Below are 10,730 nucleotides of genomic sequence, written 5' to 3'. Positions count from 1 at the left end.
CCATGGTTACTGGTGGAGACAAAATATGTCCAGAGTGGACTGGAGTCCAAGAAAAGATGTATCTGGCATTGCCTTTCCTAGAAAGTCACTGGGACAGAAGTTCAGAAAAGAATGAGCTTTTGAAAACAAGAATGGGCCGGGCGTGGTGGCTCATGCCTGTAATCCCAGCACTTTGGGAGGCCGAGGCGGGCAGATCACCTGAGGTCAGGAGTTCAAGACCAGCCTGGCCAACATGGTGAAACCCTGTCTCTACTAAAAATAAAAAAATTAGTTGGGCGTGTTGGTGGGTGCCTGTAATCCCAGCTACTCGGGAGGCTGAGGCAGGAGAATTGCTTGAACCCTGGAGGTGGTGGCTTCAGTGAGCCGAGATCGCACCACTGCATTCCAGCCTGGGCAATAGAGCAAGACTCTGTCTCAAAACACATACACACACACAACACAAATGGCATTCTGCCTTTGATAAATGGGAGAATAACATCCCAGATTTATTTAGAGTTTAATAAAGGTGTTCATCTTCAGAGCAGCTGAAGTTCAACCTTGAACTTCCACTCTCCACGAGTTCCCCGACCACCCTGTCCCTTAGAATAGAAGACTCCTTTTATTCTGGTCTTCAAACTGGGGCCTGATTCCATTGGTTTTGGAGATATCTGTTTGTAATTAAAAAAAAAAAAAAAAAAAAAATCAGCACCGTGGACAAGAGCAAGGGATGCGGTCTGTTCTCTCTTCCCACTTCAGGTGGGCCTCTTAACCTTCACTTGTTTCCTTCCACAATGACCACCCAAGAGCTACCAATGACCCCAGCACTGCTGGAAAAATAAAGCCTTCTCTTTTCATCTCCCCTTCTTCCCTACCCCTTCTGGAAGCAACCTCTTCTGTAAAGATTTCATGTGCAGGATACACTGAGAAACTCAGCTCAGGACTTGGGGAGATTGTGACTCCTCTAGGACCCTCTTACTCAGCAGATGTGAAGTGCATTCATGTGGGTGAAGGGCTGCAGAACCCACATGCTGCTTGGGACATGACAAGAGGAACATGTAAGGCTCTGGTTCCCTTTGCTCTGTCCCTCGCCTCCATCTCCTTTCCTAAAAGGTAAACCTCCAACATTGTTAATCTTCCTTCACTCATCTGTGACTCCCAAGTGAGGTAGGTAAGGCATGGGATGAGAGTGAGAATAACTGTCTTTTTTTATCTTCTCTGGGCTGGGATTGCCCTGTGTCTAACCCTCTCTTCTACTCCTTCCTTCCCATTCCAGCCCAGGGCTCTCCTGGCATAGGGATGCATGCTGAGGGTCTATAATTTCCATGCACATGGGTCATGGAGCTCCTATCCTGAGAACACAAACACTGGGGTCACGGGGGTGTGCAACAGGAGGAGGAGTGTATCGGTTTGTTTTCACGCTGCTAACAGACAAACCTGAGACTGGGTAATTGATAAAGGAAAGAGGTTTAATGGACTGCCCATTCTATATGGCTGGGGAGGCCTCACGATCATGGTGGAAGCCAAGGAGGAGCAATGTCACATTGTACATGGTGGCAGGCAAGAGAGCGTGTGCAGGGGAACTCCCATTTATAAAACCATCAGAACTCCTGAGGCTTATTCACTATCACAACAGCACAGGAAAAAACCTGATTTTCATCATAGACAGGCTTGAGGAGGGAGTGTCTGATTTACATAGGGCCCAAAGATTGGTTGGACCCAGGTGTGACATTTACATATCACGTGAAGAAGCTGGCCACCCACCCTAATCTATTATGCAAATGGCTTTTCTACTTGGCTGGCGCCATGCAGTGTGCTCCCTACTACACACATGGTTGGCAAGGAAAGGGAAGATAGAGCCACCATGTTGGACACACCTAGCCCCAGGTAGAATTTTCCTATTGGTGCAGCTGCCGGCATTCACCTGGGCAACCCTACAGCTTGCTTATATCTGCAGCTTGATTTTACAGGCTGCTCTTTTTAGGAAAAAAAAAAAAAAAAGATTCAAAAAATCATCCCAGCATTTAGGAAGCTGAGGCAGGTGGATCACTTGAGGTCAGGAGTTCCAGACCAGCCTGGCCAACATGGTGAAACCCCATCTCCACTAAAAATAAAAAAATTAGCAGGCATGGTGGCACACGCCGTAATCCCATCTACTTGCGATGCTGAGGCAGAAGTGCTTGAACCTGGGAGGCAGAGGTTGCAGTGAGTCAAGACTGGGCCACTGCACTCCAGCCTGGGCAACAGAATGGGACCCTATCTCAAAAAAAAAAAAAAGAATTCTCAGTTTGTATAATCTTATGAGTCAATTCATTATAAAACTGTGTGTGTGCATTTCTGCGTGTGTGTGTGTATTCTATAAGCTCTCAAGTTCTCTTTTTCTGGAGGATCTAGAGGAATACAAGTGGAAAAGACATTTTCCCTGGACTTGTAGAACTCAGACTGATAAAGACAAACATTGCAATTATCAGGTAACAGATAATTCAGCTATGGTTTTGTTGAACCATAGAGAAGCAGAGAACCAGGAGAGGATGAGACTCAACAGCAGGTGAACATGAAACAGCCAGAGCCATCACAGTAGGGTGACCTTCTGGAGAACGGGAGCCCAAGTCCTGAATATTTGGAGCTACTAGAGAGACAAGGGTGGGAGCCCTCGACCAGGAAGAGTGTGAGCTGTTCTCAGAGCTGACAGTAATCCAGAGAATGTAGGGATCTGGTCACTCAGGCTCTTGTGTGGCTTGCAAGTATACTTGCATTTCATCTTTCTTTTTTTTTTTTTTTTTTGAGACGGAGTTTCGCTCTTGTTACCCAGGCTGGAGTGCAATGGCGCGATCTCGGCTCACCGCAACCTCCACCTCCTGGGTTCAGGCAATTCTCCTGCCTCAGCCTCCTGAGTAGCTGGGATTACAGGCGTGAGCCACCGCGCCCGGCCTGCATTTCATCTTGAAGACAGTTGGTAAATTTTAAGCAAATGAACGTGTGAGCAGATTTCTGTTTTAAGAAAACCACTGACCGACCGCGTGTGGTGGCTCGCACCTGTAATCCCAGCAATTTGGGAGGCTGAGGCAGGCAGATCACCCGAGGTCAGGAGTTCAAGACCAGCGTGGCCAACATGGTGAAACCTCATCTTTACTAAAAATACAAAAATAAGCCAGATGTGGTGGTGGGTACCTGTAATCCCAGCTACTTGGGAGGCTGACGCCTGTAATCGGCCAAGACGGGCGAATCACAAGGTCAGGAGATCGAGACCATCCTGGCTAAGACAGTGAAACCCCATCTCTACTGAAAAAAAAAGATTAGCCGGGCGAGGTGGCACATGCCTTTAGCCCCAGCTACTCGGGAGGCTGAGGCAGGAGAATCGCTTGAACTCAGGAGGCAGAGGTTGCAGTGAGCCGAGATCGAGCCATTGCACTCCAGCCTGGATGACAAAAAAAAAAAAAAAAAAAAAAAAGAAAGAGAGAGAGAGAGAGAAAACTACCACTATATAGGCATGGATGGTAGAAGGGCTGTGTTGATAATCAGCAGTGATACAACTCCAGCATTCAGCTGACCTCTAGGTAATATGCCAATCAGTACTCTAAGTGGTTAATGTGGATTTCTCCTGAAATTCATTCTTAAATCCTAAGTCATGAATGCAGTAAAATGGGATGAGACAGCAAGACTTCCTTTTCTTTACCATAGTTAGGAGTTTGGAAAGGCATTTTCTAGGTTTAAATTTTCTCAGGGACTTGACTGAGAAGGCAGACATATGTTACTATCTCAAGTGTCTTTCTGAAGCGTGGTGGGGGAATGGGGAAGTGGTTTCCTGTAATGAATTTGCTCTGTAGGGAGGAGCCATGTTTTCTGGCACTGGAGGTGTTAGCTTAGTCCTGGTCATCAACATCATGAACATCAGGCAGATATACTTGTGTCTTATTTGGAGGAAGATTCAGACCTGGGGGAGGATTTTGACCAAGGAAGAGTCAGCCACAGATGAGGTTGGGGGCTGTGAGAATAAAAGATGTCAGCATGGAGTGAGGTCTTGGAGTAGGGACCAGGAGGAGGCTGATGTGATGGTACAGACAGGCTGTCTTCAGTCTCCAGTGAGCTTGCGCTGTGGGATGGACCAGGGGATGTGGGCGAGGAGGGCTGAAGGGTACAACTGCTTGGATTTGTTCACTGTATGTGAAACAAAAGTGAGTAACTAGGGTCTGTTTCATTCTCTTAGTTCACTGGAGCAACCCATGGTGTCATCACAGGACGAATGACCCTGGGGAGGAACCAGGCTAGGGAGCTATTTATAAGGCTGTCAACAGACTGCAGAGGAAGTGCTACCTCCCTCCTGGGCCTGCTGTCTGGTTTTGTTTCTCGGAAGCACTTCTTCCCTCTGAAATTTCTTATTTCTTTATTATTAGTATAATACTTTAAGTTCTGGGGTACATGTGCAGAACGTGCAGGTTTGTTACATAGTTATACACATGCCATGGTGGTTTGCTGCATCCATCCCCCCTTCCCCATCATCTGCATTAGTATTTCTCCTAATGCTATCCCTCCCTAGCCCCCAACCCCCTGACAGGCCGTGGTGTGTGATGTTCCCCTCTCTGTGTCCATGTGTTCTCATTGTTCAATGTCTATTTAGGAGTGAGAACATGTGGTGTTTGCTTTTCTGTTCTTGTGTTAGTTTGCTGAGAATGATAGTTTCCAGCTTCATCTGTGGCCCTACAAAGGACATGAACTCATTCTTTTTTATGGCTGCATAGTATTCCATAGTGTGTGTTACATATTCTTTATCCAGTCAATCATTGATAGGCATTTGGGTTGGTTCCAAGTCTTTGCTATTGTGAACAGTGCTGCAATAAACATATGTGTGCATGGAGACATGGAAGGCTTTAATCTGGTGTAGTTTCCTTGACTAGATTAAGACATGTGATATAAGAACCCTTATGGTAGAGTGGCTCACAGGAAATTCCCAAATCTCTCCTCACTGAAAAGGAAAACGAGCAGCAGTGCTCTACTTTGAGTGGAATGGGGGAGACCCACAAAGGCTTCCAAAATGCAGGAATGCTAGTGCTTGCCCTAAATTCCATGCTCAGCCACATCACTATTCATAAATGACAGTGGACATTTCATCACTGGGCCAGTGCCTGGGCACTGTGGAACTTCGGGCATCTCCAACCTGGTGAAGGTCCTGCCTCACGTAAACACTCCCTAGACCACAGTGCAACTTGTTCTGAAATAAGAAAGTTCTAGGAAGGGCCAGGTGTGGTAGCTCACCCCTGTAATGCCAGCACTTTGGAGGCCAAGGCAGGTGGATCACCTGAGGACAGGAGTTCGAGACCACCCTGGGCAACATAGTGAATCCCCCTCTCTACTAAAAATACAAAACTTAGCCGGGCGTGGTGGTGTGCGCCTGCAGTCCCAGTTACTAGGGAGGCTGCGGCAGGAGAATCACTTGAACCCAGGAGAGGGAGGTTGCAGTGAGCTGAGATTGTGCCATTGCACTCCAGCCTCAACGACACAGAAAGATTCCATCTCAAAAAAATTTTTTTAAATAGGCTGGGCATGGTGGCTCATGCCTGTAATCCCAACACTTTGGGAGGCCCAGGCTGGTGGATCACCTGAGGTCAGGAGATCGAAACCATCCTGGCCAACATGGAGAATCCCCATCTTTACTAAAAATACAAAAATTAGCCGGGCGTGGTGGCAGGTACCTGTAGTCCCAGCTACTCCGGAGGCTGAGGCAGGAGAATCGCTTGAACCCAGGAGGCGGAGCTTGCAGTGAGCCGAGATTGCGTCACTGCACTCCAGCCTGGGTGACAGAGAAACACTCCATCTCAAAATAAACTAGTAAGTTAATTAATTAGATAAAAGGAAGTTTATAAGGGAGAACTGGCTCATGCAATTCCAAGGTGAAGTCCCACGATATACTGTGTACAAGCTAGAAAAATAAAGAAGCCGATAGTGTGGCTCAGTCAGAGTCCAAAAGCCACCCAAACCCTTAGTCTAAGGCCAAAGACCCAAAAGACCCTCAGAGGTCGTTGGTGTGAGTCCTGGAGTCCACAGGTCAAAGAACCTGGAGCCAGGGACAGGCGGGAAGGAAGCAAGTGTCGGGGGTAGGAAGAGAGCCAGGGCGAGAGGGTTCGGCAAGCTGCTCATCCTCTCCTCCCACCTGCTTTGTCAGAGCTGCGTTGGCAGCGATTTCATGGTGCCACCCACACTGAGGGTGGTCCTTCTCTCCCAGGCCACTAACCCAAATGTCAGTCTCCAGAAACAATGCTTCACCAGCTTCTAGGCACCCTTCAATCCAATCAAGAAGTTTACCCCTAATATGAATATTAACCGTCACATGCCTCAAGGTCCACGTAGTCCCAGGGATTCAGGGGCGTCTGTGAGTATCTGCAAATATCTGCTGCTGCCCCACCTGGTCAAGGTGATGTCTCTCCTCCGCTCCACACTGGACCCCACTGCAGACCCCCCGCATACACCCCTCCAGCCCCAGGACTCATCTCAGGGGAATAAGGGGCGAGGTCAGGAAGGATTTAAACTCGCTTAATGTTGGTCAGTACAGCTGAGCCCTGATTGGCTGGTTCAGGTGAGCTCTGGAAGCCCCACAGTTGGTGGGGCGCGTGTGCGACTTCCGGCCCTAAAATAGCTGCTAGGCTCTAACATAAATATTGGAATTTATATTAATAGATAAATTCCATTTATTTATTAGAATATTTATAAATAAATATTAGACTTTATATTAGAGCCAAGCAATTTGTATCAGCGGCCCAGTCGACCACTTAGGATTCATCTTGAAGGACTGGGTCTCTGAGGTTCGAATTTGTTCACAAAAACAACGATAAATAACAGAGGGTTAGGAAGATCTCTGGATGAAACTAAACTTGACTAGCTCAGCTTTCCCGAACCCGGTCAGGATGGCCACGCCTCACTCTCCTGGAGCCAGGAGAACTGTCGCAGCCCAGAGCGCTGCAGCCCGAGGTTTAGAACACAGAGCCAGGCCCCGGGCGGTCTGAAGACCCCCTCCCTGAAACCCGGCCGACCCTGGACAGGTGACCTCACGTATCAGACCATACTTGCTTCAGGAAAATGCGCGGATGCCCGGATGGAAGGAACCGCAGGCGTGCCCGCGCCTCAGGCACGAACCTTTTCCACACTGTTCAGAAGCGCAGAGCAGACTTACCGCCACAGTGGCCAGGGGGCCGTTTCTGAGCCTGAGAAGCACGTTTGCTGCTGCATCTGATTTCCTTCAATGAACATGAGATTGCGTGACGGTGAGACGTATTTCCGAGGGAGGACCGGCATGTCGCGGGAGGCGTGAGCGGCCGCGGGGAGGGCGTCTCTGAGGCGGGAGAGGCGCGCGGGGAGGGCGTCTCTGAGGCGGGAGAGGCGCGCGGGGAGGACGTCTCTGAGGCGGGAGAGGCGCGCGGGGGAGGGCGTCTCTGAGGCGGGAGAGGCGCGCGGGGAGGGCGTCTCTGAGGCGGGAGAGGCGCGCGGGGAGGGCGTCTCTGAGGCGGGAGCGGCGCGCGGGGCGGGCGTCTCTGAGGCGGGAGAGGCGCGCGGGGCGGGCGTCTCTGAGGCTGGAGAGGCGCGCGGGGAGGGCGTCTCTGAGGCGGGAGAGGCGCGCGGGGAGGGCGTCTCTGAGGCGGGAGAGGCGCGTGGGGAGGGCGTCTCTGAGGCGCGCGGGGAGGACGTCTCTGAGGCGGGAGCGGCGCGCGGGGAGGGCGTCTCTGAGGCGGGAGAGGCGCGTGGGGAGGGCGTCTCTGAGGCGCGCGGGGAGGACGTCTCTGAGGCGGGAGCGGCGCGCGGGGAGGGCGTCTCTGAGGCGGGAGAGGCGCGTGGGGAGGGCGTCTCTGAGGCGCGCGGGGAGGACGTCTCTGAGGAGGGAGCGGCGCGCGGGGCGGGCGTCTCTGAGGAAGGACTGTCTTCAGCCGCTCATCCGAGGTGGATGGCGAAGTAGAAGCTGTCACGCCAAGGCACTGAGGAGATGCTCATGATGCTACCTCTGGGTTCTGCAGAACTTGGCCTTGGACTGAACTGGGGAGAGAGAGGAAAGAATCAATGATGACTCCAAAATCTTGAGAGTGGGAGGACCAAAGAAAAAGGAATTGAAAAGTAAAAAAGGAAAGAACGCCGGGCGCGGTGGCTCACGCCTGTAATCCCAGCACTTTGGGAGGCCGAGGTGGGTGGATCACGAGGTCAAGAGATCGAGACCATCCTGGTCAACATGGTAAAACCCCGTCGCTACTAAAAATACAAACAATTAGCTGGACATGATGGCGTGTGCCTGTAATCCCAGCTACTCAGGAGGCTGAGGCAGGAGAATTGCCTGAACCCAGGAGGCGGAGGTTGCAGTGAGCCGAGATCGTGCAGTTGCACTCCAGCCTGGGTAACAAGAGCGAAACTCTGTCTCAAAAAAAAAAGTAAAAAAAAAAGCACAATTAAAGAGTCTCTTCAATAAATTATGTTGCACAAATTGGATATCTTCATCAAAAGAATGAAGTTGGGGCTGGGCGTGGTGGCTCACACCTGTAATCCCAGCACTTTGGGAGGCTGAGGCAGGCAGATCACCTGAGGTCAGGAGTTCGAGATCAGCCTGACCAACATGGTGAAACCCCATCTCTACTAAAAATACAAAAATTAGCCAGGTGTGGTGGCAAGCGCCTGTAATCCCAGCTACTCAGGAGGCTGAGGCAGGAGAATCGCTTGAACCCGGTAGGCGGAGGCTGCAGTAATTGTGCCACTTCACTCCAGCCTGGGTGGCAGAGCAAGACTCCGTTAAAAAAAAAAAGGAGAGAGACAGAGAGAGAGAGAGAGAGACAGAGAGAGAGAGAGGAAGGAAAAGAAAAAAGGAAAGGAAAGAGAAAGAAAGAAAGAGTCCCTGCATCTGATGTTCTGTCCTCTCTCTTGGCTCTTCCTCTTTCTACTAATAACAAGTTTGGTGTTTTTGCTTCATTTCCCCTAAACTGTATCTGTCCTTTTCCACTGTGACCTCACTGCCCGAACTTCCTGGACTTCCTTACACTGGGCAGACACTGGGACCTGCTCAGCCCTCCTGTGCTCTGCAAGGGGTAAAAAAATTCACAAATCCTCTGCTATATCCAGACTGTTCACCTTTTGCTAAAGAGTTCATTTGGCCGGGCGCGGTGGCTCAAGCCTGTAATCCCAGCACTTTGGGAGGCCGAGGCGGGTGGATCACGAGGTCAAGAGATCGAGACCATCCTGGTCAACATTGTGAAACCCCGTCTCTACTAATACAAAAAAAATTAGCTGGGCACGGTGGCGCGTGCCTGTAATCCCAGCTACTCAGGAGGCTGAGGCAGGAGAATTGCCTGAACCCAGGAGGCGGAGGTTGCGGTGAGCCGAGATCGCGCCATTGCACTCCAGCCTGGGTAACAAGAGCGAGACTCCGTCTCAAAAAAAAAAAAAAAAAAAAAAAAAAAAAAGAGTTCATTTACCCAGCTGTCACCCTCAGAGTCAGAGTCAAACAAGATGTTATGGGAGAAAACACTTTGCTGATGGTTGAAAAACAACCAGAGAAGAAAGACAGAGATGCGGAAAAAGAGACGAGACACCCAGAAAGAGAAAGACAGAAAGAGAGAGAGACAGGGACAGAGACAGAGCAGGGGGAATGTGTCCCATGTGAAGAGGAGGAAAAATCAGTCAGGATGTTCACACATGAAAGCAAAGATACAGGGTACAGCATTGGGAAGTAGATCCCAGGAGGAAATTAAATCTCAGTGCCAATTAAAATTGGGTAGCCAGCCAGGCACCCACCTTCTTTGAACCAGGACAGAACCCTTCCAGCACAGTGAGCTGCAGCCTGCCCAGGGGTTCACAACGTGGAGTCGGGAGCCTCATGAGGGTCTGAAGCCCCCGCCGCTGAGACATGGCTGACCTTGGACAAGTTACTTCAAGTCTTGGTCCATAGTTTCTTTTTTTTTTTTTAAAGAGGAAAATAATATAGGGCACGCTGTGGAGTGTTTGTAGGAGAATTTAATATGTCAATGTTTGCCTAGAACTAAATTAGCAACTGCCCCATAGAGCTGGCTGAATTTTTGCTGAATTAAAAATCTTTCTATAAAAAATATTTTTAAGTGCTCTCTTTGTAATGGGCATGCAGGCTTCTTGTCCGGGTCCCTTCATTCGTTTGTTAGGTTTGCTTTTCTGGGATTGTTTAGTATTCTTTTTTCATTGACAGTTAATAATGGTGAATAGTTATGGAGTACAAATGTTGTATTACTCTGTTTTCACGCTTCTATAAAGAACTACCCGAGACTGGGTGATTTATAAGGGGAAGAGGTTTAATTGCCTCACAGTTCAGCATGGCTGAGGAGGCCTCAGGAAACTTAGAACCATGCCAGAAGGTGAAGGGGAAGCAGGCATCTTCTCAAGCAAGCAGGAAGGAGAATGGACACAGGAGGAATTACCAAATACTTATAAAACCGTCAGATCTCAGGAGAACTCACTCACTATCAGAGAACAGCATGGGGAAAACTGCCCCAATGATTCAATTACCTCCACCTGGTCTCTCCCTTGACACGTGGGGATTGTGGGGATTACAATTCAAGATGAGATTTTGGATGGAGACATGGAGCCGAATCATATCAAATGTTTTGATATTTGTTTACACGCGCAGTTCTCCTCAGGTGGGGTCTCACCAGAAGCTATGCCCACTGGAGTCTCCACTTCAATCTTGTTACTGTTTAGGGTTTTGTTTTTGTTTTTTAAAGACGGGCCCGGCACGGTGGCTCATACCTGTAATCCCAGCA

At 49.6% G+C, this 10,730-nt stretch overlaps 1 long non-coding RNA gene across 1 annotated transcript; it reads right to left on the bottom strand.

The window, feature by feature from the left end:
- Window positions 1-448: 448 nt before the first annotated feature.
- On the bottom strand, window positions 449-7,228 carry LOC135276706 (uncharacterized). The gene is made up of 2 exons (XR_010344207.1): window positions 7,142-7,228; window positions 449-647 (listed from the first exon to the last, which is right to left on the bottom strand). It is a non-coding gene; the product is annotated as an uncharacterized LOC135276706 (long non-coding RNA).
- Between the last annotated feature and the right edge of the window lie 3,502 nt (window positions 7,229-10,730).

The sequence above is a fragment of the Aotus nancymaae genome, unplaced genomic scaffold (assembly GCF_030222135.1).
Source record: "Aotus nancymaae isolate 86718 unplaced genomic scaffold, 86718_ANA_hifiasm-v0.15.2.pri h1tg000028l, whole genome shotgun sequence".
Lineage (NCBI taxonomy): Eukaryota > Metazoa > Chordata > Mammalia > Primates > Aotidae > Aotus > Aotus nancymaae.
This window is presented reverse-complemented; position numbering and strand designations above follow the sequence as displayed.